Source organism: Malaya genurostris, chromosome 2, assembly GCF_030247185.1.
Source record: "Malaya genurostris strain Urasoe2022 chromosome 2, Malgen_1.1, whole genome shotgun sequence".
Taxonomy (NCBI): domain Eukaryota; kingdom Metazoa; phylum Arthropoda; class Insecta; order Diptera; family Culicidae; genus Malaya; species Malaya genurostris.
Genome location: NC_080571.1, coordinates 139,997,347 through 140,024,706, shown reverse-complemented (window position 1 = coordinate 140,024,706; position 27,360 = coordinate 139,997,347). Strand labels below are relative to the sequence as shown.

Below are 27,360 nucleotides of genomic sequence, written 5' to 3'. Positions count from 1 at the left end.
CGAGCCTATGAATTAGGACTCTTTTAATTGGGGCTACTTTTGCTTTTGCTGCCACTAATCTTATTACAGGTTTGCCATATAAAGTACTCTTAATGTACACGCAGGCTGCGTAAGCTCTATCCGATGCATCCACGAACGTGTGTATTTCTGTTTGTGGATCTGAATCCAATGTTAAAGCTCTAGGTATTTTGATATTTTCAATTTCTTTTATTTTTCTCAAAAAATTTTGCCACCTTAATTGTACCGTAAGGGGAATCAAGTCATCCCAACTTAAACTGTACTGGTGTAACTCTTGCATAATAAGTTTGCCTTGAATAGTATAATGAGCAATCAGACCTAATGGATCGAATATGCTCATCACGAAAGCTAAAACTTCTCTCATCGTAGGTGTGACATGAATATCAATGTTTCCAAATTCGCGTTGCTTGTAATTTAACGCAAATCGCAACTCATCTTGGTTGGTATCCCAATAAACTCCTAGAACTTTATCATAGGTGTCCTGTTTTTCGCAGAACGTTTTAACTGTTGCTTTCTGAGCATTCTTTCTTTGCTCTGACAAACTGTTTAAAATAGTATTTTTATTTGAAATAAATTCGCGAATAAAAAATCCAGTTCGGTCATGTATGTTTATAACCTGATTAATAGTTTCTCTAGCTTTTGATTCTGTGGAGAAACTATCCAAATAATCGTCTACATAATGTTGACGACACACCGCGACAGCGCCCAACGGATATTGTCCTGATTGCTGCTCGGCGCTATAATTTTTTACAGCTTGAGCGCTGGCTGGTGAGCAAGTCGAACCAAATATCATAACTTGCATAACATAAATATCGGGTGATCGTTATGAATCGCAATCACGCCACAAAAATCTTTGGCTATGCTGGTCTTCATCGCGAATTCGAATTTGATGAAACATCTCTTTTATATCGGCACTCACTGCTATGCCATATTCTCGAAATCGAATTAACACTCCGAACAAAGAAGCGTTAGCATCCGGCCCCGGAAGCAGGGCCGAATTAGATGAGACACCTTGTACTGATGCTGCTGCATCAAATACCAACCGATGTTTCATCGGTAATTTATTTTTGTTTGTTACTACAAACTGAGGTAAATAAAAAACTCTCTTAGGATTGGCTATTAACTCGCTAGGAGTGAGTTTTCTAGCGTATCCTTTCGTAATGTAATCGTTTATGGTATCTTTTACCCATTGACTTTTCACTATATCTTTGGATAGAGTTCTCTCAAGGCCCTCTAACCTGTGTAAAGCATGTTTAAAACTGGAGGGAAACTGAAAGTCATCGGTCCTCCAAAATAATCCAATTTCATATTTTTGATACTCGGAATCGTATCTCATGGTATTTTGTATCAACTGATTAGCGCGAACTATCTCAGTTGATTTGACTTCTGGTATCGATCGATTGACCGGTAATTCTTCCTGCGTCAAAAAATCTCGCCCCATTTGTCTTAAATCTTGCTCCTCCTGAATAACAAGGGAGCAGGATGGCTGAAAATACTCGGGCGTATTTCCATAAATCAACCATCCTAACTGCTATCTACTGCTCCTCTCCGTTGGCTATTTGCCACGGTTAGACCTGCATGATCTAAACCTATTAAAATTCTTGCCCTAGAATAGCTGGACAGAGAGACATCTCTTAAATGTTTATGTTGCTTCTTCAGAGATTTCATATTTGGACTCTGAGAAGGTAAATCCAAAGAAGGCATCGTTCTTACTCCTTCCATGCTGTACTCGGAGGAGTTCTCACCTCTAATTTTAAAGTTCACCTTTCCGCTGTAATATCAGCGGAACGGTTTTGAGTCCAAAGTAACCGCAACGGACTTTTTCTGATCTCGAGACCTAATTCTCGAGCTAAGCTTTCTTCTATAATAGACAAGGATGATCCTGAGTCTAAAAATGCGAATGTATGTACTTTCTTTTCACCATTTGAAACTATAACAGGTAAAATTTGATACAATACTTTGGAATCAACACTACTGTGCTGATTCAAAGGTTTAGTGAATTTCTCAAAATGAAGTAATTTGTGGTGCTTCTTTGGACAATCTTTAACACCGCATATCTTTAATTTCGGACATTCTTTTAATTGGTGCCCTGTCATTAGACAACAGTAACACAATTTGTTTCTTATTGTTGCCCAACGATCATTTACAGATAATCGCAGGAAATGAGTGCAATTTTCTATGTTATGTGTTCTGAAATCGCAAAACACACAGTGTTGCTTTTCTTTATTATGCATATTCAAATATGCTCGCCGCTTCGGCACAAATGATTTGACCGTCGAGGATTCCCCTTGGCTCTCGTAATGCGTTAACTTCAATACGTCAGCTTTGGGTTTTATCCAATTATAAAAATCTTCTAAATTTGCTTTTTCTTTGGACTGAAGCTGTTCTTCAGTCCATTTTAATTTTAAATTGAAGGGTAATTTTCCTATCAACTCCGTCACAAGACGATGATCATGTAAATAATGTTGTTCCTGTAATGCATGCATGTTAGTGATTAAATTTTCAACTGCATGCGAAATTTGTATTGTGTTTCCATTTTTTGTACGTCTTAAATCTTTTAAAAGACTGTCATAAATAAATTCTGTCCGACCGAAATCTGACTGAAGTCGTGCCATAATTGCTGGAACATTTGCTGAGTCTAGCATTAATACTTCGACACGTTTGAAAGCCTCTCCAGTTAAGGCGTCTTGCAATCTATTAAGATTTTCAAGGTGAGAAAAGTCACCTGCCAATGTCGTTTCATTAAATAACTTTTTGTAACGAGGCCAGTCCCTAGGGTCGCCTTTAAATTCGGGTAACTTGGCTAATGCTTGCCGCTTGATAAACACTTCTAAAGGCTCAATGTGCCTAATATTATTTTTCTTTTCCGCAGTGCTTAAATCGGTTGTACCTTCAACCGACTTTCGTAATTGTGCGATCGATTGATCTTTGCGATCGGATTCTTCGCGTAAAATATTCAACTCCAAGTGAGTTTTTTTTCATTGATTTAATTAACTCTGTCAATTGCAGAGATTTTGATTGGCACTTCCTGCATAAATATGCATCTGTCTGGGAAGGCACCGATGGTAGCCCTGCACACGAGATGTGAAACCACCTATCACACTCGTCACATGCTACCAGCCATCGGGTTCCGTACACAGACGGCAATTCCCGTTTTTGTTTTCTAAAAACATCATGCTCATGGCATAGACAACTGTTTTGCCACGACAGTTATCCCGCCCCTTCCTATTATGGGGTCTGCCGAGGTATTAAACGACGTCTCGAATAATCCGTACTTTATTAAATATGCAAGACCGTAGGATCGCCTTTTTACTTTTAAGTCCTACGCCTGATAGGATTTAGTATACCCTGCCTATCAGATCCGCATGAAATGAATCTTGCTACGGGTGCTTAACTAGAACCGTCAATAATACTTGATTAACACTGCGTTTGGTTCCGGGTTTCTAGTTGCACATAGCCCGTAAGAATAAATCACCGTCTGGTAATAACCAGTTAACGGTTCAGTGACGAGCCAGGATTTCCCGATTTAAGTCCCACAACGTCGGCGATTAACGCGGAACACTCGTCACTTAAATAACCAGCAGCTCCACAAATTTGTGGCACACTTTTATTTAAGGATAAAGATAAAAAAATATTAAGGACACTTACCAATGCTGCTGGCTTGTAGAAGTGAAGCTGGAACCACTATTCCTCAACTTAAAAGCCTGTTGGAAACTACACTCCTACTCGTGATCTTGGCGATCATCAACTTTTTTCTTATACTCCCTACAACTCAACTAAAACTTTACTCTACGAGCCCTAACTGTCTAACTAAAAACACTCGTATCTCGCCGGAGCCTCCAATGTTCGAATTGAGACGTGATCCTTCTATCCGGCAGGTATATCTTACCGTGCTGCTTTTGCACGCCAAGCTCTACCTGTTGGCAAATCAGCTCAGTTCTGTATTTCTACCGACAGTTTGAGACTGACAGAAGTGGCCACTTCGAATCAGCTAGAGCAAAATCTTGACTCTTGCTACCAGCCTCTCCACTAATGCCAGCTTGTGATAAGAGATTCTAAGAGGGGGCGCGTCGGAGCCGATTGTAGGCCGTATAAATCTGGTCTTCCACGGTTTCTCGGCCAGAGTCCAGCTTGTGGAAAATGGCTTGTAACTAAGCTCAGCCTATTTCAGTGAGCAGAGAGTGAGAAAGGCGCTTCCGAATAGATCCATCCGACACTAAAACCAGCAAGTCATGATTCTCTCAACTGGAGACAAAGACAACCGCTGTTCAGCATCAAACTGAAGAATGAAAGGTGATATTCACTACACGCGAGATACGACCGGGGTGGACAAGACTTAGACGTATACTGGTTTATTAACAATTTCTTAAAGCTATTTATAATAAGAAAAGTGTTGCATTGAAATGGAACGTTGCGCAACATATGACGCAACGTATTGTTGTTTTCTCTTTCCATTCCACATCGGGAGTCCTGGCGGTTCGTCCGCGTCCCTAGCTATGCATACGCGCGCATCTGGTTTACATAAATTTCTGCTTGGTTCTCTTAGCCGGCATTTGTTTACCTCCTACATTGAATAGTCTATAAGGCCCTAGCGCGCAGCTCTGTAAAATCTATCCTGCCTGTGTGCATATGCTGATCCCTTTCTTAAGAGGAACGGAAAGGTTTTATTACTATGGAAAATAAACATGAGACTTAAACTGGGGTAAACAGTTCTAGTTTTCTTATCTGGTGGTTGAGCATTTTTTATGCTATATTGGAATGTTCGATCGCGTTTTGAAATCCTGGAGTTGAATTTGATGAAATGAATGAAATCTGCCGGGTAACTTTTCTAATTTTAAGCCGTGCTGGAACAGCGGCGTTCTTGAAATCAAAAGTTATGGATACTTTGGCCGACTATGGGCTATCTCTTGAGAACATATTTTCCGTGACATGCGACAATGGGGCTAATATGGTGGCAACGGTTAGAAAATTAAACAATGATACGTTAGTAATGCCTACAGAGCCGCAGGCTGATGGTACGAACATAGATGAGCTGGATGAGTCGGATGTGATAGAGGATGATCAACATTGTGAACGAAACGTTACTGCTGAACTGGCCAATGAACTGTCCGAAAGGATTATTCTTGTGAGATGTGCCGTGCATACCTTACAGCTTGCAATACGGGATGTTGTTGATAAATCCGATGAGTCTATCCGAGCCATCACTGCTGTTGCTAGAAAATGTAAGCTGGTGAAGTACCGGTCAGAGTTTGAAAGCTACGATGCTTCATACCCACCCGTCTGGAGTAGGACACGATGGGGTGGTATATTCAAAATGATGGAAAGGTTCGTACACCAAAAATGGTTTTTTAACCAGTTGGTCGATAATTTTCCCGAACTAGACCTTTCCAATCAATGGTCGTTCATTGAGCATTACTATGATACGTTTAAGCCGTTATACATCTGCACAAAGCAAATGCAAGAGTAGCACGTGTCGTTATTTGACTTCTATATGGCATGGCTGATGGACACGAGTGCGGTACAGAAAGTTCGCGAAAACTCTTTCAGTCCCCATTTACTTCGGTCGTTGAACAATAGATTGAACATTTTGCGCCAATTGAAGGCGGTCCAGATGGCATTATACCTGGATCCAAGGTTCAACTATCGAGGTTCTAAAATATTCACGGCTGAGGAAAAAGATAAAATTCAGCAATACATAGTCGATACATGGGAACGTATCTGCCAACTGGGTAAAACACCGGTTAGTACAAGTAGAGAATCGTCAGAGTCTACCGATGATTTTGATCAGTATCTTACGCAAATGTTTGGTGAATCCGTGAATCTTGGTTGCGAGACCGGGTTTCTTCAACAAGTTAAGTCTTTGGACCTAGAGCCACGCCAAAAACATAACTACAACGTGTGGGACCATTGGTTGCGCCGTAAGACTACGCACCCAAAGATATATGCAGTAGCAATGGTTGTACTATCCACACCATCGAACCAAGTCTCTATTGAACGGTCTTTCAGTGCCCTTGCCTTGGTTCTCTCTAATCAACGCTCTGGCCTTGGGAAAGATACGTTGGGAAACATTTTACTTATTAAATTAAACAAAGAGTTGTTTCCCAGGGCGCTGGCAACTGCATATAATTGGAAGGGCCCAATCGACTCGGTTGACGATGATTCTCAGGAATGTATATGATACCGTTGATACTCAACTGAATGTCGAATAAGACAAATATTGTCGTCTATCACTGGCTCATCGCCGGGTGATAGGGGGATAACTTTTGTTTACATTTTCATGAAATCAATTTCCAATGATACTGAAAGGGTTCGGCAGTCATGATACTTGTTATGATTCAATTAGCGACAATCGTCGTTGGGTGGACGATGATATATGTGTTGTCTCAATGCAAGCTCGAGTCACCATTGTGATAACGAATTTTTTCAGCACTGACTATGTCCCAATACGGAGAGCTTCTCTCTATCGAAAAATAGAAGTGGAAGAACTTTTTCCCCGGTATTCTAAATGGAGTACGCTTGTTACCTTCTTATGTGACTTTCGGTCAGGATACAAGAATCCCGTGCAAATTACTTGTTACCTATGACAATCAGATGGCTACGCGCCGTGTAATAAACTGGACAAGGAGATAACTACACCAAAGGACAACGGTGCTTCCTTTACTCCAATCCCAAGCAACCCCAGTACACCTGTGACAGCCATCAACAACAATGAAGCATCCCTTTCAACGAAACCATCAGTATCCCCTATAGAACAAAGTACACGAGCTGCAGTTAACAACCTACCTTCCAACCAACCAGATACTGCAACCAACAAGGTGCATCTACAGCAACTCTCAACGAGCCCAAGACTACGATCAATTAGGGAAACGAAAAGACAACACCGACGACTAAGCAATATATGATGAGATAAGCAACGGACAAAGTGCCTGAGCAAAGTCAAACATCAAAACGAGAGCAAATTGAAATCTTATCATGATAGCAAAATCACATTGAAATCTTAATTTGATCTCAGCTCATCAATTTTTCAAAGGATATCACATGTAATTCAATGGATATCACATATAATATGTTATCTTTTTGCTGTTACTTTTGAAAAAAAAAACTTGCGAGCCAAAATTTTGAGAAACTCCAATAATGATTATTCAAAAGCAACAACTTAATAACTGCATCAAAATAGGACTAGTTCCATTAGGCAATACAAAAATGCAAAAATAAATTTTAAAGGAACAATTTTTCCTTTAATTCTATATTGCGTTTTACAAAAATGCTTCCTGTAGCAGTTGTCCGGAAACATAACCGTGATCAAGGAAAAAATTTTTGTCAACACTTTTGAAGCTTTTACACCAATAATCCTCTATATTTTTGCTTGCGAGATTATTGTTGTATCCCCACACATCTGGAGGATATTAGATAGGTTGGTGATCATTGGTGCCACGTTTATCTGAAGCTACTGTATCTCCTTTAGCGATCTTCTGGCATACTGAGCCTTCACCAAATCCGGCCAAAAGCCCTCATTCTCTTTCGAGAACGAATAGCGGCTTGGGCATTCTCATCTTGCTAATCGTCAGCCACAGAAAGACCTTCTACAGGAACTTGATATCAAAAATCTGGTAGAATACGTTAAATATCAGATTCTCTAACAGTTTTCGCGTTTAGTTAAAAAAAGGCGGGTGGGTAATGTCAGAGACATAACTGGATGTCGTGAATACGAAAACAACTGACATGTTCCTTAACACTTCCGAATATCAATTGTATGAATTATGCACGCATTCCCCTTTTTCACATTTTTCGCAAAAACAAAGAAAGCTTCACTTGTTCTCGATTACTGTGAATTTCACACAGCGAAAAGTGCACAAATCTAGCCAAACTGTTCTTGATATGTAGTAAACTGAGGATATTTCCCTACGATTTGCAAACAACAAATCCTAATAGTTCTTTATAAAACTTTTAGAGCCATTAGAACGGCTGATATTGTGCAATGCTCTCCACCGTTGTTTTTCCCAATGCTAATGACTGGCAGCTGTGACGTAATCGCTCTTGTCGAAAGCGTGCAGACGATACAAAACACATCTGCTCGCAGTGGCGATACAATCCAAAGTTTGGATTCCAAACTGATTCAAGTTTTGTTGAGAGGCTTGTTTCTACCTGATTTCGTTTGTAGCTTTTTCACTAATGGGCGGTCCTAACGGCTATAAAAATAGCCGCATACAGAATTTTAATGGCGATTATTTCATTTCGGATTTGCATATTTTATTGAAAGAAACTATCAATATGCTGTAGGGATTCGTTTCCAGCATTCAGAAGAGTCAAATTGCGTAATTCTCTACGACATTAAACTCTGGAACAAAAGGATTATTCTTGTGAGATGTGCCGTGCATACCTTACAGCTTGCAATACTGGATGTTGTTGATAAATCCGATGAGTCTATCCGAGCCATCACTGCTGTTGCTAGAAAATGTAAGCTGGTGAAGTACCGGTCAGAGTTTGAAAGCTACGATGCTTCATACCCACCCGTCTGGAGTAGGACACGATGGGGTGGTATATTCAAAATGATGGAAAGGTTCGTACACCAAAAATGGTTTTTTAACCAGTTGGTCGATAATTTTCCCGAACTAGACCTTTCCAATCAATGGTCGTTCATTGAGCATTACTATGATACGTTTAAGCCGTTATACATCTGCACAAAGCAAATGCAAGAGTAGCACGTGTCGTTATTTGACTTCTATATGGCATGGCTGATGGACACGAGTGAGGTACAGAAAGTTCGCGAAAACTCTTTCAGTCCCCATTTACTTCGGTCGTTGAACAATAGATTGAACATTTTGCGCCAATTGAAGGCGGTCCAGATGGCATTATACCTGGATCCAAGGTTCAACTATCGAGGTTCTAAAATATTCACGGCTGAGGAAAAAGATAAAATTCAGCAATACATAGTCGATACATGGGAACGTATCTGCCAACTGGGTAAAACACCGGTTAGTACAAGTAGAGAATCGTCAGAGTCTACCGATGATTTTGATCAGTATCTTACGCAAATGTTTGGTGAATCCGTGAATCTTGGTTGCGAGACCGGGTTTCTTCAACAAGTTAAGTCTTTGGACCTAGAGCCACGCCAAAAACATAACTACAACGTGTGGGACCATTGGTTGCGCCGTAAGACTACGCACCCAAAGATATATGCAGTAGCAATGGTTGTACTATCCACACCATCGAACCAAGTCTCTATTGAACGGTCTTTCATTGCCCTTGCCTTGGTTCTCTCTAATCAACGCTCTGGCCTTGGGAAAGATACGTTGGAAAACATTTTACTTATTAAATTAAACAAAGAGTTGTTTCCCAGGGCGCTGGCAACTGCATATAATTGGAAGGGCCCAATCGACTCGGTTGACGATGATTCTCAGGAATGTATATGATACCGTTGATACTCAACTGAATGTCGAATAAGACAAATATTGTCGTCTATCACTGGCTCATCGCCGGGTGATAGGGGGATAACTTTTATTTACATTTTCATGAAATCAATTTCCAATGATACTGAAAGGGTTCGGCAGTCATGATACTTGTTATGATTTAATTAGCGACAATCGTCGTTGGGTGGACGATGATATATGTGTTGTCTCAATGCAAGCTCGAGTCACCATTGTGATAACGAATTTTTTCAGCACTGACTATGTCCCAATACGGAGAGCTTCTCTCTATCGAAAAATAGAAGTGGAAGAACTTTTTCCCCGGTATTATAAATGGAGTACGCTTGTTACCTTCTTATGTGACTTTCGGTCAGGATACAAGAATCCCGTGCAAATTACTTGTTACCTATGACAATCAGATGGCTACGCGCCGTGTAATAAACTGGACAAGGAGATAACTACACCAAAGGACAACGGTGCTTCCTTTACTCCAATCCCAAGCAACCCCAGTACACCTGTGACAGCCATCAACAACAATGAAGCATCCCTTTCAACGAAACCATCAGTATCCCCTATAGAACAAAGTATACGAGCTGCAGTTAACAACCTACCTTCCAACCAACCAGCAACTGCAACCAACAAGGCGCATCTACAGCAACTCTCAACGAGCCCAAGACTACGATCAATTAGGGAAACGAAAAGACAACACCGACGACTAAGCAATATATGATGAGATAAGCAACGGACAAAGTGCCTGAGCAAAGTCAAACATCAAAACGAGAGCAAATTGAAATCTTATCATGATAGCAAAATCACATTGAAATCTTAATTTGATCTCAGCTCATCAATTTTTCAAAGGATATCACATGTAATTCAATGGATATCACATATAATATGTTATCTTTTTGCTGTTACTTTTGAAAAAAAAAACTTGCGAGCCAAAATTTTGAGAAACTCCAATAATGATTATTCAAAAGCAACAACTTAATAACTGCATCAAAATAGGACTAGTTCCATTAGGCAATACAAAAATGCAAAAATAAATTTTAAAGGAACAATTTTTCCTTTAATTCTATATTGCGTTTTACAAAAATGCTTCCTGTAGCAGTTGTCCGGAAACATAATCGTGATCAAGGAAAAAATTTTTGTCAACACTTTTGAAGCTTTTACACCAATAATCCTCTATATTTTTGCTTGCGAGATTATTGTTGTATCCCCACACATCTGGAGGATATTAGATAGGTTGGTGATCATTGGTGCCACGTTTATCTGAAGCTACTGTATCTCCTTTAGCGATCTTCTGGCATACTGAGCCTTCACCAAATCCGGTCAAAAGCCCTCATTCTCTTTATAAAACTTTTAGAGCCATTAGAACGGCTGATATTGTGCAATGCTCTCCACCGTTGTTTTTCCCAATGCTAATGACTGGCAGCTGTGACGTAATCGCTCTTGTCGAAAGCGTGCAGACGATACAAAACACATCTGCTCGCAGTGGCGATACAATCCAAAGTTTGGATTCCAAACTGATTCAAGTTTTGTTGAGAGGCTTGTTTCTACCTGATTTCGTTTGTAGCTTTTTCACTAATGGGCGGTCCTAACGGCTATAAGAATAGCCGCATACAGAATTTTAATGGCGATTATTTCATTTCGGATTTGCATATTTTATTGAAAGAAACTATCAATATGCTGTAGGGATTCGTTTCCAGCATTCAGAAGAGTCAAATTGCGTAATTCTCTACGACATTAAACTCTGGAACAAAAGGATTATTCTTGTGAGATGTGCCGTGCATACCTTACAGCTTGCAATACTGGATGTTGTTGATAAATCCGATGAGTCTATCCGAGCCATCACTGCTGTTGCTAGAAAATGTAAGCTGGTGAAGTACCGGTCAGAGTTTGAAAGCTACGATGCTTCATACCCACCCGTCTGGAGTAGGACACGATGGGGTGGTATATTCAAAATGATGGAAAGGTTCGTACACCAAAAATGGTTTTTTAACCAGTTGGTCGATAATTTTCCCGAACTAGACCTTTCTAATCAATGGTCGTTCAATGAGCATTACTATGATACGTTTAAGCCGTTATACATCTGCACAAAGCAAATGCAAGAGTAGCACGTGTCGTTATTTGACTTCTATATGGCATGGCTGATGGACACGAGTGAGGTACAGAAAGTTCGCGAAAACTCTTTCAGTCCCCATTTACTTCGGTCGTTGAACAATAGATTGAACATTTTGCGCCAATTGAAGGCGGTCCAGATGGCATTATACCTGGATCCAAGGTTCAACTATCGAGGTTCTAAAATATTCACGGCTGAGGAAAAAGATAAAATTCAGCAATACATAGTCGATACATGGGAACGTATCTGCCAACTGGGTAAAACACCGGTTAGTACAAGTAGAGAATCGTCAGAGTCTACCGATGATTTTGATCAGTATCTTACGCAAATGTTTGGTGAATCCGTGAATCTTGGTTGCGAGACCGGGTTTCTTCAACAAGTTAAGTCTTTGGACCTAGAGCCACGCCAAAAACATAACTACAACGTGTGGGACCATTGGTTGCGCCGTAAGACTACGCACCCAAAGATATATGCAGTAGCAATGGTTGTACTATCCACACCATCGAACCAAGTCTCTATTGAACGGTCTTTCATTGCCCTTGCCTTGGTTCTCTCTAATCAACGCTCTGGCCTTGGGAAAGATACGTTGGAAAACATTTTACTTATTAAATTAAACAAAGAGTTGTTTCCCAGGGCGCTGGCAACTGCATATAATTGGAAGGGCCCAATCGGTTCGGTTGACGATGATTCTCAGGAATGTATGTATATGATACCGTTGATACTCAACTGAATGTCGAATAAGACAAATATTGTCGTCTATCACTGGCTCATCGCCGGGTGATAGGGGGATAACTTTTATTTACATTTTCATGAAATCAATTTCCAATGATACTGAAAGGGTTCGGCAGTCATGATACTTGTTATGATTCAATTAGCGACAATCGTCGTTGGGTGGACGATGATATATGTGTTGTCTCAATGCAAGCTCGAGTCACCATTGTGATAACGAATTTTTTCAGCACTGACTATGTCCCAATACGGAGAGCTTCTCTCTATCGAAAAATAGAAGTGGAAGAACTTTTTCCCCGGTATTCTAAATGGAGTACGCTTGTTACCTTCTTATGTGACTATCGGTCAGGATACAAGAATCCCGTGCAAATTACTTGTTACCTATGACAATCAGATGGCTACGCGCCGTGTAATAAACTGGACAAGGAGATAACTACACCAAAGGACAACGGTGCTTCCTTTACTCCAATCCCAAGCAACCCCAGTACACCTGTGACAGCCATCAACAACAATGAAGCATCCCTTTCAACGAAACCATCAGTATCCCCTATAGAACAAAGTATACGAGCTGCAGTTAACAACCTACCTTCCAACCAACCAGCAACTGCAACCAACAAGGCGCATCTACAGCAACTCTCAACGAGCCCAAGACTACGATCAATTAGGGAAACGAAAAGACAACACCGACGACTAAGCAATATATGATGAGATAAGCAACGGACAAAGTGCCTGAGCAAAGTCAAACATCAAAACGAGAGCAAATTGAAATCTTATCATGATAGCAAAATCACATTGAAATCTTAATTTGATCTCAGCTCATCAATTTTTCAAAGGATATCACATGTAATTCAATGGATATCACATATAATATGTTATCTTTTTGCTGTTACTTTTGAAAAAAAAAACTTGCGAGCCAAAATTTTGAGAAACTCCAATAATGATTATTCAAAAGCAACAACTTAATAACTGCATCAAAATAGGACTAGTTCCATTAGGCAATACAAAAATGCAAAAATAAATTTTAAAGGAACAATTATTCCTTTAATTCTATATTGCGTTTTACTAAAATGCTTCCTGTAGCAGTTGTCCGGAAACATAATCGTGATCAAGGAAAAAATTTTTGTCAACACTTTTGAAGCTTTTACACCAATAATCCTCTATATTTTTGCTTGCGAGATTATTTTTGTATCCCCACACATCTGGAGGATATTAGATAGGTTGGTGATCATTGGTGCCACGTTTATCTGAAGCTACTGTATCTCCTTTAGCGATCTTCTGGCATACTGAGCCTTCACCAAATCCGGCCAAAAGCCCTCATTCTCTTTCGAGAACGAATAGCGGCTTGGGCATTCTCATCTTGCTAATCGTCAGCCACAGAAAGACCTTCTACAGGAACTTGATATCAAAAATCTAGTAGAATACGTTAAATATCAGATTCTCTAACAGTTTTCGCGTTTAGTTAAAAAAAGGCGGGTGGGTAATGTCAGAGACATAACTGGATGTCGTGAATACGAAAACAACTGACATGTTCCTTAACACTTCCGAATATCAATTGTATGAATTATGCACGCATTCCCCTTTTTCACATTTTTCGCAAAAACAAAGAAAGCTTCACTTGATCTCGATTACTGTGAATTTCACACAGCGAAAAGTGCACAAATCTAAGCAAACTGTTCTTGATATGTAGTAAACTGAGGATATTTCCCTACGATTTGCAAACAACAAATCCTAATAGTTCTTTATAAAACTTTTAGAGCCATTAGAACGGCTGATATTGTGCAATGCTCTCCACCGTTGTTTTTCCCAATGCTAATGACTGGCAGCTGTGACGTAATCGCTCTTGTCGAAAGCGTGCAGACGATACAAAACACATCTGCTCGCAGTGGCGATACAATCCAAAGTTTGGATTCCAAACTGATTCAAGTTTTGTTGAGAGGCTTGTTTCTACCTGATTTCGTTTGAAGCTTTTTCACTAATGGGCGGTCCTAACGGCTATAAAAATAGCCGCATACAGAATTTTAATGGCGATTATTTCATTTCGGATTTGCATATTTTATTGAAAGAAACTATCAATATGCTGTAGGGATTCGTTTCCAGCACTTGATCTCGATTACTGTGAATTTCACACAGCGAAAAGTGCACAAATCTAAGCAAACTGTTCTTGATTTGCCGTAAACTGAGGATATTTCCCTACGATTTGCGAACAACAAATCCTAATAGTTCTTTAGAAAACTTTTAGAGCCATTAGAACGGCTGATATTGTGCAATGCTCTCCATCGTTGTTTTTTTCCCAATGCTAATGACTGGCAGCTGTGACGTAATCGCTCTTGTCGAAAGCGTGCAGACGACACACAACACATCTGCTCGCAGTGGCGATACAATCCAAACTGATTCAAGTTTTGTTGAGAGGCTTGTTTCTACCTGATTTCGTTTGTAGCTTTTTCACTAATGGGCGGTCCTAACGGCTATAAAAATAGCCGCATACAGAATTTTAATGTCGATTATTTCATTTCGGATTTGCATATTTTATTGAAAGAAACTATCAATATGCTGAAGGGACTCGTTTCTAGCATTCACAAGGACCAAATTGAGGAACTCACTGCGATATTCACCACTTTTCGGAACATTTTTCCCGGACGATTTGTTGTACAGCAGCAGATATTTTGTTCTCTTCCTTAGAACGCGTTCTGATTCTTATCACTCTCTCAGAGGGTAAATTTTGAAAAGGCACCCCATAGTAAAGTAAGTCGTATTCACGACAAAAATGGGTTGTATAGAGGTACAGTAAAGTAAATTCCGCATAATTCTTTAGGAGTATTATTATGGTTTTAAGAAGAACCGAATAGAAGTCTGGAATAGAGAACTGGACCCTGAGTTCAAGACCTAAATTTAGATCCAATAACAGACTCAGAATCCAGTTTCAGTCGCTGCTGGTTCTCGCCTTGGTGGCCAGCAAGCGAATGAGAGAGGTTTTTATTAACCACGCAGAAGGTGCATTCTCTCTCGCTGCTGGTTAACTCCCGCTGCTGCTGCTGGCTGGTCCTCGCGCCTCGATGGCCAGCAAGCGAATGAGAGATGCGACCTGAGCGTTTGAGGTTTTTATTAACCACGCAGAAGGTGCATTCTCTCTCGCTGCTGGTTAACTCCCGCTGCTGCTGCTGGCTGGTCCTCTCGCCTTGATGGCCAGCAAGCGAATGAGAGATGCGACTTGAGCGTTTGAGGTTTTTATTAACCATGCAGAAGGTGCATTCTCTCTCGCTGCTGGTTAACTCCCGCTGCTGCTGCTGGCTGGTCCTCTCGCCTTGATGGCCAGCAAGCGAATGAGAGATGCGACCTGAGCGTTTGAGGTTTTTATTAACCACGCAGAAGGTGCATTCTCTCTCGCTGCTGGTTAACTCCCGCTGCTGCTGCTGGCTGGTCCTCGCGATGGCCAGCAAGCAAATGAGAGATGCGACCTGAGCGTTTGAGGTTTTTATTAACCACGCAGAAGGTGCATTCTCTCTCGCTGCTGGTTAACTCCCGCTGCTGCTGCTGGCTGGTCCACGCGCCTCGATGGCCAGCAAGCGAATGAGAGATGCGACCTGAGCGTTTGAGGTTTTTATTAACCACGCAGAAGGTGCATTCTCTCTCGCTGCTGGTTAACTCCCGCTGCTGCTGCTGGCTGGTCCTCGCGCTTCGATGGCCAGCAAGCGAATGAGAGATGCGACCTGAGCGTTTGAGGTTTTTATTAACCACGCAGAAGGTGCATTCTCTCTCGCTGCTGGTTGATGATTCCACTCCCACGACGTCTGCTTCCATCGAACGCACGAAAAGAAATAATCGATTTTCGACCACGGTTCCCCTTTTATACGCATTCAGTTGAAGATATGTGCCTGACTATCTCAAAATCGTCGTCCTTGCGCGAAAAACCCAAGCAAAAGTAAAAAGTTTTCCGCGTTGTTTTCAAATTTTAAGAAAACTTAATTTTTGAGTTGTTTGTGGTTATCGCACACTGTTCAAAATATTATCCTGAATTCCTGATCATATTTTTGATGAAATGGTGAAAGAATTATGTTGCTACCATTAATACAAGTCGAGATATTCGCGAATAAGTTCTGCCCATTCTTCCATATGGCTAATTTTGAAAAGGCGCCCCATAGTAAAGTAAGTCGTATTCACGACAAAAGATGTTAAATGTTCTGACTATTATTTTCGGTTGTTGTTTTGACCGTTATTGTCTGTGGATCAGAAATCGACGATCGGTATTGCCAAAGCGATTGTTTTTTCGTGCATCAACTAGCAAGTCTTTTGAATAATACGCTCTTCTTTATATCAGGTGTACAACTTCGCTTCCGCCGTTTTCCGATAGGTGGCTGTACCGGCTGAGGCTGGTTAAAATACATAGATGATAATGCCTTTAAAGTGAGTGTGTACAGTGCCCAACGAATTGTCATCATTTAGGGGTTTGGTACCTCATGTGTACCGTTTTGTGCTAAAGTGCACATGACTAGTTTCATTTTTTTACGTTTCGCATTCAACTCATCAGTGCGTCAGCAGTTTATGTTGAACCGCTAACGCCACCTGGTGGTTCAACATAAACCGCTGAGCAGACGTAAAGTATTTGCTACTTACAAATCACTTAATGGCACCGAAGTGCCATGTCTATCCTGACGTGCCGAAAGAACAAAACAAATTGACGACATACTGGCCGCCAACAGATTGTAGTCATTTAGGGGTTTGGTACCTCATGTGTACCGTTTTGTGCTAAAGTGCGTGTTAACGTTAGATAACACTGGTCAAGAAGTACCATATTTTCGTAAAATCCGATCAATTGACTTTATACTTCCCATGTTTGGGGCACTTGCTGCACTCCTTCCCTTTAATCTATTTTGATGTGAAGGTATTAATCTGTATTAATCGAGAATTATCGTTTCTCTTCGAATGAATTTTACATTGAACTCCCCTTTTGTTAGTGAGCTTGCAACAGCTCTCTGCCCTCTGAGTAATCTGAAAAGTATCTGTGCTCGTCAAAAAAAGAGAGGGGGGAGGAGAAATGAAAATTGATTTTCGAGACCCTTTTCTCCTAGTCTATATCCTTCCTCGTTTGTCGACAAATAAGATAAATTTAACAATAAACCCCTTTTTAGTGGCACTTGCTACAAATTTCAACCTTTTGTTCACCTGTGCAATGAATATCTGATCTCGATAAGAAAAATAGCTTTATTACCACATCTGAATTGCAAGAAGCACCTCTGCCAAGTGAGTAGTTATGGAATTATTCTGATATTTACAAATAATTGAGCTGAGAGCTTCTACAATAAACACTTGCTATCTTTTCACGCGTATAAATATCCTAACGATCATCTTTTAGTTGTAATAAATATCTGTGCCTGTCGAAAAATTTCGATTTCGTAAAACTCGAAACATTTTGCCTCAAATTCCCCCTGTTATCAAACACTTACTGCAACCACCACCTCCCACCCCACTCCAGAATATCTCTTATAAGAACCTATGAACAGCAAGAATTACTTGTGCCAAGATAGTTAATAATCTATTGAGTTGTTCTGGAGCTATGTTTGATCATATATACAGTTTATCCTTTGCATGTTTCAAACCAACAATTTCAAAAAGTCTTCAAAAAGTATCGATGCTCATCCTTCAAAATGGTCTTCAAAAAGTATCGATACTCATCCAATTAGATAATCTTTTCCATGATCTCCTGTTAAAGACCCTTGCTAGGCCCCCTTCCCCATAAAAATACACTTGTGACCATCTCTGAAAAGCAAGAGGTATCTATGCCAAATTTGATAGCAATTCGTTCAGTAGTGTCGGAGTTATGCTGTTACTAACAATACACCCCCCGTTTTTAAGGCACTTGCTACATCCACCCCTCGGCATATCTAAGGTATACAAAATGTTTCTATGGTCTTCAAAACGTATCGATTCTCGTCAAGTTATATGAATTTTTGTCGTGAATACGACTTACTTTAGTATGGGGTGCCTTTTCAAAATTTACCCTCTGAGAGAGTGATAAGTTTTTGATCGTGAATATCTCTTGTTGTATCTAACGAATGAAGATAATTTTTGCTACATGCCATCGGGAATATGATCACATTTTTATGATAAAATTTTCAGTTGTGCGAAATAATCTCAAATAATTCAAAATCAAACTTTTCTGAAATGTTTGGTATAAACGAGTATCAAAGAGGATAATTCATAAGGCGCGTTTGCCTTTCTCGTAGTTTGAAAGCTCATAGCTCAGTGATCTGTGAAAGGATTTATGTAATCTAACTACCAATAGAATCGAAATTTTTCAACTTAAACGTGCATAGCAACAGCATTGAAGTATTCCAATAGTACACTATTGAAAAACCTGTCTCATTTGACCCATGTCAACACCAGCCAATCAGAACGCGTTCTGAGGAAAAGAACAAAATATCTGCTGCTGTACAACAAATCTTACGAGAAAATATTCCGAACAGTGTTTAATATCGTAGTGAGTTCCACAAGTTGGTCCTTCTGAAAGGCATGAATCCCGTACAGCATACGGATAGTTTCTTTCAATGAAATGCAAATCCAAAATGAAATAATCGACATTAAAATTCTGTATGCGACTATTTTTATAGCCGTTAGGACCGCCCTTTGGTGAAAAAGCTACAAACGAAATCACGTAAAAAGAAACCTCTTAACAAAAATTGAATCAGTTTGGATTCTATCGCCACTGCGAGCAGATGTGTTTTGTGCCGTCTGCACAACTAGTTTCGCTTTCGACAAGAGCGATTACGTCACAGCTGCCAGTCATTAGCATTGGTGAAAAAACAACGGTGGAGAGCATTACACAAAATCAGCCGTTCTAATGGCTCTAAAAGTTTTCTAAAGAACTATTAGGATTTGTTGTTCGCAAATCGAAGGTAATTATCCTCAGTTTAGTGCAAATCAAGAACAGTTTGGTTAGATTTGTGCGCTATTCGCTGTGTGAAATTCACAGTAATCGAGATCAAGTGAAGCGTTCTTTTTTTTTGCAAAAAATGTGAAAAAGGGAAATGCTTGCATAAATCATACAATTGATCAACTAATTGATATTGGGAAGTGTTAAGGAACATGTCAGTTGTTTTCGTAGTCACGACATCCAGTTATGTCTCTGACATTACCCACCCGCCTTTTTCATGACCGCACCAAGCCCCCCCACCCTCCTTCCTTTTAATGACACTTGCTGCGCTCACTCCCCTATAAAATATCCCAACCAGACCATCTCTAGAAAGCAAAGTCTTGGCATTACATTCCTTTTGTGGAATTTGACCTTTCTGTTTCAACAGACTTCGCAGCCGATTCATTGTGTACAGAATCATTTCATGGCAAGTACTATGGATCCTACTGACACTAAGAACCCTTCCAGGTCGGGGCTCGAACATACGACAACTGACTTGTAAGACCAGCGTCCTATGCATTGAACCGCCAACCCGGGACGTTTGAATATTTGATTGCATTTTAGCGCCACCAAATGAAAGAATTTTATTACCTCGAATAACCGACGTTCTAAATCATCATGTTTCAGAGATATAACGTAATATGTCTTCTATCAGAAACTTTCGAGCGCTGTAGGAGCGCTTGGCGAATGAATTCCTAACTAACATATTCTTCATAATGTAGGCCTTGACATCCCGAACAACTTTCCTCAGAAAAAAGCTTTGGAGCTAGATCATATTTTAGCACACTAGGTCCATATTGTACAGCGATTTTGCATTAATATTTGAAAAATTTAGAAAACTAGTTTGAAAACCCTATTCTCCAAATAATCAGATTTCCATGAATTATCTATATTTAATCCATTTTATCTGAAGCAAGCAAATGAATTGCTTAATGTTCGCTCCGAAAAAAATCTTCATCGAATGATCCCGAATTTAAAGTCTACACTAGAATTAAAAACTTGCAAAATCAATGTGATGCTGTCTGTGGGCAGAAGTGAGATACTCGTTCATTGTCCCAATTAGTCGAAATAAGTAAGATATTTTTATGTAATCGAAATAATATGTGATCTGGGATTGCTTTTTGTCAGATTCCTAAGTCACGTCTTCAATGAGCCTTCGCTGTAAACGACTTCACTCTAAAGCGCTCGCTCTTATGAGCCTCGAAATTCGTATTTCAAAATGATTACATACTCGAGTAGAGTGAAATCAAATAAATAACTCAATTTGATATTATGATGTTCACATGCTACAGCTTCTGGATACGAGAAAGAAAAAAGAGCACATTTTCATACTTATCAAATAGCCGCACTGCCATTCATGATGGTTGCATGTGATGTGATGTGGGATGTGAAGTGAAGCCACCATCAGTTCAAGGACTTGCCAGTGGATGCGGGTAGACTTACAGTAGCCCCGATATGACTCATCCATTCACCTTCTTACTATAGCTGTTACCGAAAAGCGAACAAAAAGGGTTGGGCGGATATGTAAGTAGAGTCACTTACTCGTATTCCGCGGGAATAAAAGATGCTCTTCCAACCATAATATCCAGCGCATGGATGAAGCATATCGCTATACATGCTTGAACCCGCCTGATGGTTTGTTTGAGAAGGACGCGTCAGACTCATTTCAAACCTTCAGAACGAAACAAGTTTCCTTCAAGTGACTTGAGCTGGCTATCCACAATCCCTCGTCCAGTCATCAATTCGTCCGATGCCCTGATGCTCCCTCCCCTTTACGCCCCCGTGCAAAATGTTTTATATTGATAAATACAATGAAACATAGTGTAATGCAATTAATATAACATAAAATGATATAATAGATTACAAAATAATATAATATAACATAATATAATATAACATAATATAGTATAATATATTTTAATTTAATATAATATAATACAATGTCATACAATATAATATAATATATTATAAAACAATATATAAAATAACAGTTAAAGTAGAGTGTCAGTTACGCTCTTCTATCTTCGCAATACTGCAGGAAGTAGAATATTTCTCTTCTAATAACAATAATAATATCCACATCTATAATAATAATATATGTTATTATTATCGATGAGAAATTAATAATAATAACAATAAATATAATAATGAAAATAATAACACAGACACACGTGTAGGCATGAAACAGGAACCAGTGGGGACCAAGCTCACCTTGTGACGACCTTGATGTTTAGTTAAAAGTTACTTTAAAAATGATAACTTATAAGGAACAAAAATTATATTTTGCGCAGAGGTACGTAGTACTACTCATAATAAATCCTATAATATCTATATATATAAAAATGCAGAGATCATTTTTTGTAATCGCATCACGTAAGAACGGATGGACGGATTGAGATGCTTTTTTTTTGTTTGATCAGTTTTTACCCCCACCGGGTTCGTACATCAAAAAAATTTGGAAAACTTACCGGAAAAGTGGGAAAAACCAATAAAGTTATTTTGTATGGACAATGGAATTTTCCACTGCAAAAGTCGCCAATGATTGCTAGATCTACAATTGATGTTTGGCGCGCAAGGAGATGCTCAGTATTTCGCTGTTGAAGAAAAGAATACTAGATCTTTGGAAAATCGTTTGGCGCGCAACGAGTAGATTTGGGTGGAGATTTTACATGCATGATTGATTCGTCATTTGGAAACACGTGCTTAATAGGGTATCAAAATCATTACTTGCCAAATGACTGCTATACCGTAAACAGAAGCACAAGTTCTAATGTCATTTACCAGTAGATGTAGTTAGATGAATTATGTTGGCCATCGTGGCCGTGAGTTGAACAAATAAAATTATGTAACGATTTTTTTACGTATCAATGATAGGATTCTGCTGTTGAAATAATGAGTTCAGATGAAAATATTTATGGTATTCATGACATTTGTAAGCTGCTTAAGCCAAATCATTTCATTTTCCGAACTTTGGATTACTTGACGAATTACCATATGCGAATCGTGAATATCATATCTGAAGGAGAAATCGTGGCATGTAAGAACCATTAGTTGTGAGATCTGCTGTTTTATACATTGGCTTTAACGATAAGAATAATCACTCCTCATGTTCACTCCGCTAGAACAGAATATTGATTCTCAGGACTAAATACTAAGCAAACCGATGTGGTGGCTCGACGAATGAGAGGCCTTTTGATACAATTCTTGAACGAATATAGCGTTCATGTCAAAGGTAATGGACACAATAATTAATAAAAGGGTAATTTGAACTTTCGAATGTTCAAGTATTTTTCATTTTATCGCTAATTCGTTAATCGAAAATTGATCCTGTCATTATCCTGCTACGAACATTCATCAAACACGACTAAGTAATATCAGTAGCGGTGAAGTAGGTTATGGACAACCGTTCAAAATTAGTTTATTACTTTCGATAATCCGTAAGGATTAGCAATTAAATTTTAAACGTCTTCAGTACAAATAAGTCTTAATATTCAATAATAAACAACAAGCCCCGAGGGCTGCTTTTGGAAATTTGTGGGGTCAATTTAAAGTATTTATCTTAGTCATCTCTTTTTCATCCATCTGTTAATTTATTTATTTGTTTATTTAGGAGCAAGGGAAAAGCCTGCTGGAGCTGAGATTTTGGTTCTCCTTCTCCAGCAGGCATAAAACATTCTCATCTTTTGTATCAACAAATAAGATTTGACCAAATGATACATAACGAAATCTTTAATTACCCTTATTTAAACTACAAAGCTAACTAACAACTATTCATATTGACTAATTATCCTAATAAAACTAGCGGGAAAAGATTTGGAGAACGGCGTTACGAGATAAATTGAAATGGCGTTACGAGATAAATTGAAATTAAATCCATCAGAGCACGTATTGAATACGCGACATATACTCGAAAACGGTTCAATGAACCCTTAGTTAGTTCTAGCACGAGGAATTCTGAGAAAGGGATTAAACCGCAAATTATGCCGAAGAATGTCAAAACTTAGCTGTTGTAGGAGATCTGCACTATCAATTCGAGATTGGATGAGGTCCGCGACGAAAACAGCTTTTTGTGTATCACGGCGGACAGATAGCAAATCGAAGTGTATGTCTACAACGATTTTCGTAGCTTGGAAGTTTAAATGGATCTCTCCAGCCGACGTAAAGCAAAACGAATGAACTTGCACTGAACAGTTTCAATGCGTAGCTTATCTGTTTGATAATATGGTGCCCAAACAACAACAGCATACTCGCGAACTAGAGCGCAATATAACGATTTCAGGCAGTATATGTTATTGAAATTTTTTGAGATGCGAAAGATGAATCCTATCATCTTTAATGCTTTAGAGAGGGTATATTCTATGTGATCTTTGAAACTAAGTTTTGAATCCAATAACACTCCTAGATCCTTAATTGATGTCTCCCGTTTTAGTACAGCTTGCGAAATAGTGTAATCATACATGATCGTGGTTCATTTACGAGAGAAGGAGATAACGAAACATTTGAAGGCGTTAATAAACATTCTGTTGACGTTGCTCCAGTTAGAAAATACATCCAACTGTGACTGCAAGAAGTTTGAGTCTTTCAGATATTTATAGAATATAATATATTATAATATAATAAAATATAATAAAATATAATATAATATAATACAATATAATATGATATAATGCAATGCAGTATGATACCATACAACATAGTATATTATAACATAAAATAGTGTAAGACGATAATATATGAAATAATATGCTATGATACAATATAACAGTTAATGTCGAAGTGTAAGTTACGCTCTTCTAATAATAATAATTATAATAATAATAATAATAATAATAATAATAATAATAATAATATTAATAAGATAAAAATAATAATACATGATGTAATAAACAACAGAATTATATGTTGTTATATACTATGATAAACACTGCACTTTAGGATGGGCTTCAACCTACAAGCCATTTCGAACCCTCTCATTCTGCTACTAACGCAGAAGGCGATAGCACCCAGTCGACGCCGTTCTATTGACCAAATGTCATCATATACGCTCTGGGAGGCATGAGATAGGGACTTGTGAGGACTTAATTATCTCACCATTTGACGACCTCTGCCATTCACGATGGTTGCATCGGCTAAAACTACCTGTATACAGCTTTGCGAATCATATGATCGAAAATTCTCCATCTACTCACAACTTAACGTCACAGTCCATACCATACCATAATGTAGCGTCTCCCAGTTGCTAGCTGACATAGTTTACGGTTAGAACTAGGGCGGTATCTAATCGCATTTAATCTTCAAACTTTCGTTCTTGATTGAAAGAAGCATCCGTGGTAAATGTTTTCGCTTTAGTTAGTCTTACGACAATCTACGAATTTCACCTCTTGCGACGCAATTCTAATACCCCCAACTACTTCTGTTAATAATTACCTCTTGATCTGGATTACAAACCAATGAATATAAGAACCGAGGTCAAATTCCATTATTCCATGCAAGATTATTCTCGGCCATAGAGACAGCCTGCTTAGAGCACTCTAATTTGTTCAAGGTAATAGCAGCTGGGCTTGTGGAAAACGCCAGCACTCGATAAAAGGCAACAGACGCCACAACAATACACGTGAACCAGACGGCCCATGTGATCGCACACCCAGTCCTATAGTCGCAACAATCCAGTGATCTACTACCACCCGTAGTAGGAGTAGCACCCGTGTTGGACAACAATAAACTTCGAAAGTTTTAACAATTTTTATATACGCTAGTGGAGCTGGTATTACCGCGGCTGCTGGCACCAGACTTGCCCTCCACTTGATCCTTCTTGAAGGATTTATGCTCAACTCAATCCAAATAAAAACCTGTATTGAGAGACCTATATTGTTATTTCTGCCTTCCTTGGATGTGGTAGCCATTTCTCAGAATCTCTCTCCGAAATCGAACCCGGATTCCCCGTTACCCGTTGCAACCATGGTAGTCCTCTATACTACCATCAATAGTTGATAGCGCAGATATTTGAAAGATCCGTCGCCGGTGCGACACTAGCCGTACCCCGATGGTACGCGGTGCTAGAGATCAAGCAAAACAATCGCCAAAAGATACCCATCCTTGACGGCCGACTACGGTTAGACCACTGCCCGTGGTTGATGACGGTAAACCAATCAGGACGAATCATAATACCTGCTACTATAGCATATAACGTGGTAGCCGTATAACATTCATCAGACACCTAAATCCTCCTCACATTAGCCGGAGTCGATCCGACAGAGCGACAGAACACGCTTCCGTCTGTGTAACCAACCGATCGATCATTTACCTCCTCGTTCGAAAATTATACGTAGTGCACCGTCCTGAAGCGATAGAACACACTTACGCTTGTATTACCAATCGATCGGCCATGTACTGTTGTCCCAACCAACTTATGATGTACCGTTCCAAGTGTTTGTGTACTCAAATAACCATTCGCCACCTGACCTTTACCATTCCGACCAAAGCTCATGTTTGTTCCCGCTCACATAGCTATTTACCGCTCGACTTGTACCTCCTCAGACAATACCATAGCGCACCACTTCATGGTTGGACTCGCTGATATAGTCATTATGCCTCCCTGTTCGTACATGTCCAACCAAACCGTAGTGTACCACATCATGGTTGGACTCGCTCATATAGACATTATGCCTCCCTGTTCGTACCTGTTCAACTAAACCGTAGTGTACCGCACCATGGTTGGTCCACTCACAAGACATGCTCTTCCTCCGGACCAAATCGACCATATGCTCAAAATGCATTTTTTGGCTCTAAAGGCAATATTTTCGAAGAATACGTTACGAACTTTTGTCCCCCGATAGATACATTGGTGGCCAAAACTGATCAACTTTATCATAATTTGTGATAACTTTAATGCAACCAGCGGAATTGTGTACTACGGTACCGTCAGCGAGACAAGTATTTCTCGCATCGTGCGGTAGACCGAACAGAACGTAGAAGGTGGTTTAGCTGGTATGAACACTACAAGGGCCATTAATGGTACTTCCGCAGAATTATGGGAACGTCTTAGGCAAGTATGGTGATATATCCCACTATTAGGGCCATTGATGATACATCAACTGATGGGAACGTCTTAGATTGCTGTCAGAGTGAATGCGTCACGCGAAGCGTCTGGACGCGCGTGTGAGCTACTTACATTTGATCAAAGCAAACCTGTCAGAGTGAATGCGATGTGAAAACAGTACATCACATTGAATCGCTTCGCTTCGGTCCGCGTTCCGCGTTCACTCTGACATCAACCTTAGACAAGTATGGTAATGTATATCACTACAAGGGCCATTGCTGATATATCATATGGCAGACTGATATTAATGTACGTGCAATTTGCATGTCACCACAGGCAACTTTATCGTGGATTCCAACTTTTCTTCCATTCGTTTCGTGAGAGAACTAGAGAAAATACTCGAACAGGAAAAGAGTTATTAAGAAAACAAATCTGGAGTAATTTCGTTACACTTTCGTGCTGTGAAATTTTCAAAATGCACTCAGATGAACATAGTAATGAAAGTCTTAGTCCTAAGTCAAAATGTAAAATAGTGCGAGATTCAGGCGTAGTCTTAGACTCCAAGCTCACTTTTGTGGAACACTACAATACCATAATCAATAAAGCAAATAGTATGCTGGGCTTTATTAAGCGCTTCAGTAATAACTTCCAGGACCCATAAAAATCAAATTATTACACAGTACATATGTCAGACCTATTTTGGAATATCGCAGCCTAGTATGGAATCCATATAATATTACTCACGAAGAACGCATAGAATCGATCCAGAAACAATTTCTTTTATACGCACTTCGTAAATTAAACTGGAAAGCATTTCCTCTACCATCATATGAAGCACGCTGTATGCTCATAAAGATATAAACACTTAAAGAACGTCGTAATCTTTAAATACTTTATTTTATTAATGACATTATTTCTTAACGCGTTAAATCATTTTCACTGCTATTATTTTTAGAAAACCATAATAGAAAAAATTATTCAAAACATTTTTGCCTTTCTCATATAGAAAGGTTATGCAATCACTTGAAAAACCGACTAGTGAAAATTGGCCCGTAGGGTCAAGTGTCATATACCATTCGACTCAGTTCATCGAACTGAGCAATGTCTGTGTGTGTATGTATGTGTGTGTATGTGTCAAATA

At 39.4% G+C, this 27,360-nt stretch overlaps 3 pseudogenes; all 3 read left to right on the top strand.

The window, feature by feature from the left end:
• Window positions 1-3,918: 3,918 nt before the first annotated feature.
• LOC131432520 (uncharacterized) lies at window positions 3,919-7,046 on the top strand (annotated as a pseudogene).
• A 106-nt stretch (window positions 7,047-7,152) lies between these two features.
• On the top strand, window positions 7,153-9,525 carry LOC131428863 (uncharacterized; annotated as a pseudogene).
• A 1,651-nt stretch (window positions 9,526-11,176) lies between these two features.
• On the top strand, window positions 11,177-25,872 carry LOC131428862 (uncharacterized; annotated as a pseudogene).
• Window positions 25,873-27,360: the final 1,488 nt, after the last annotated feature.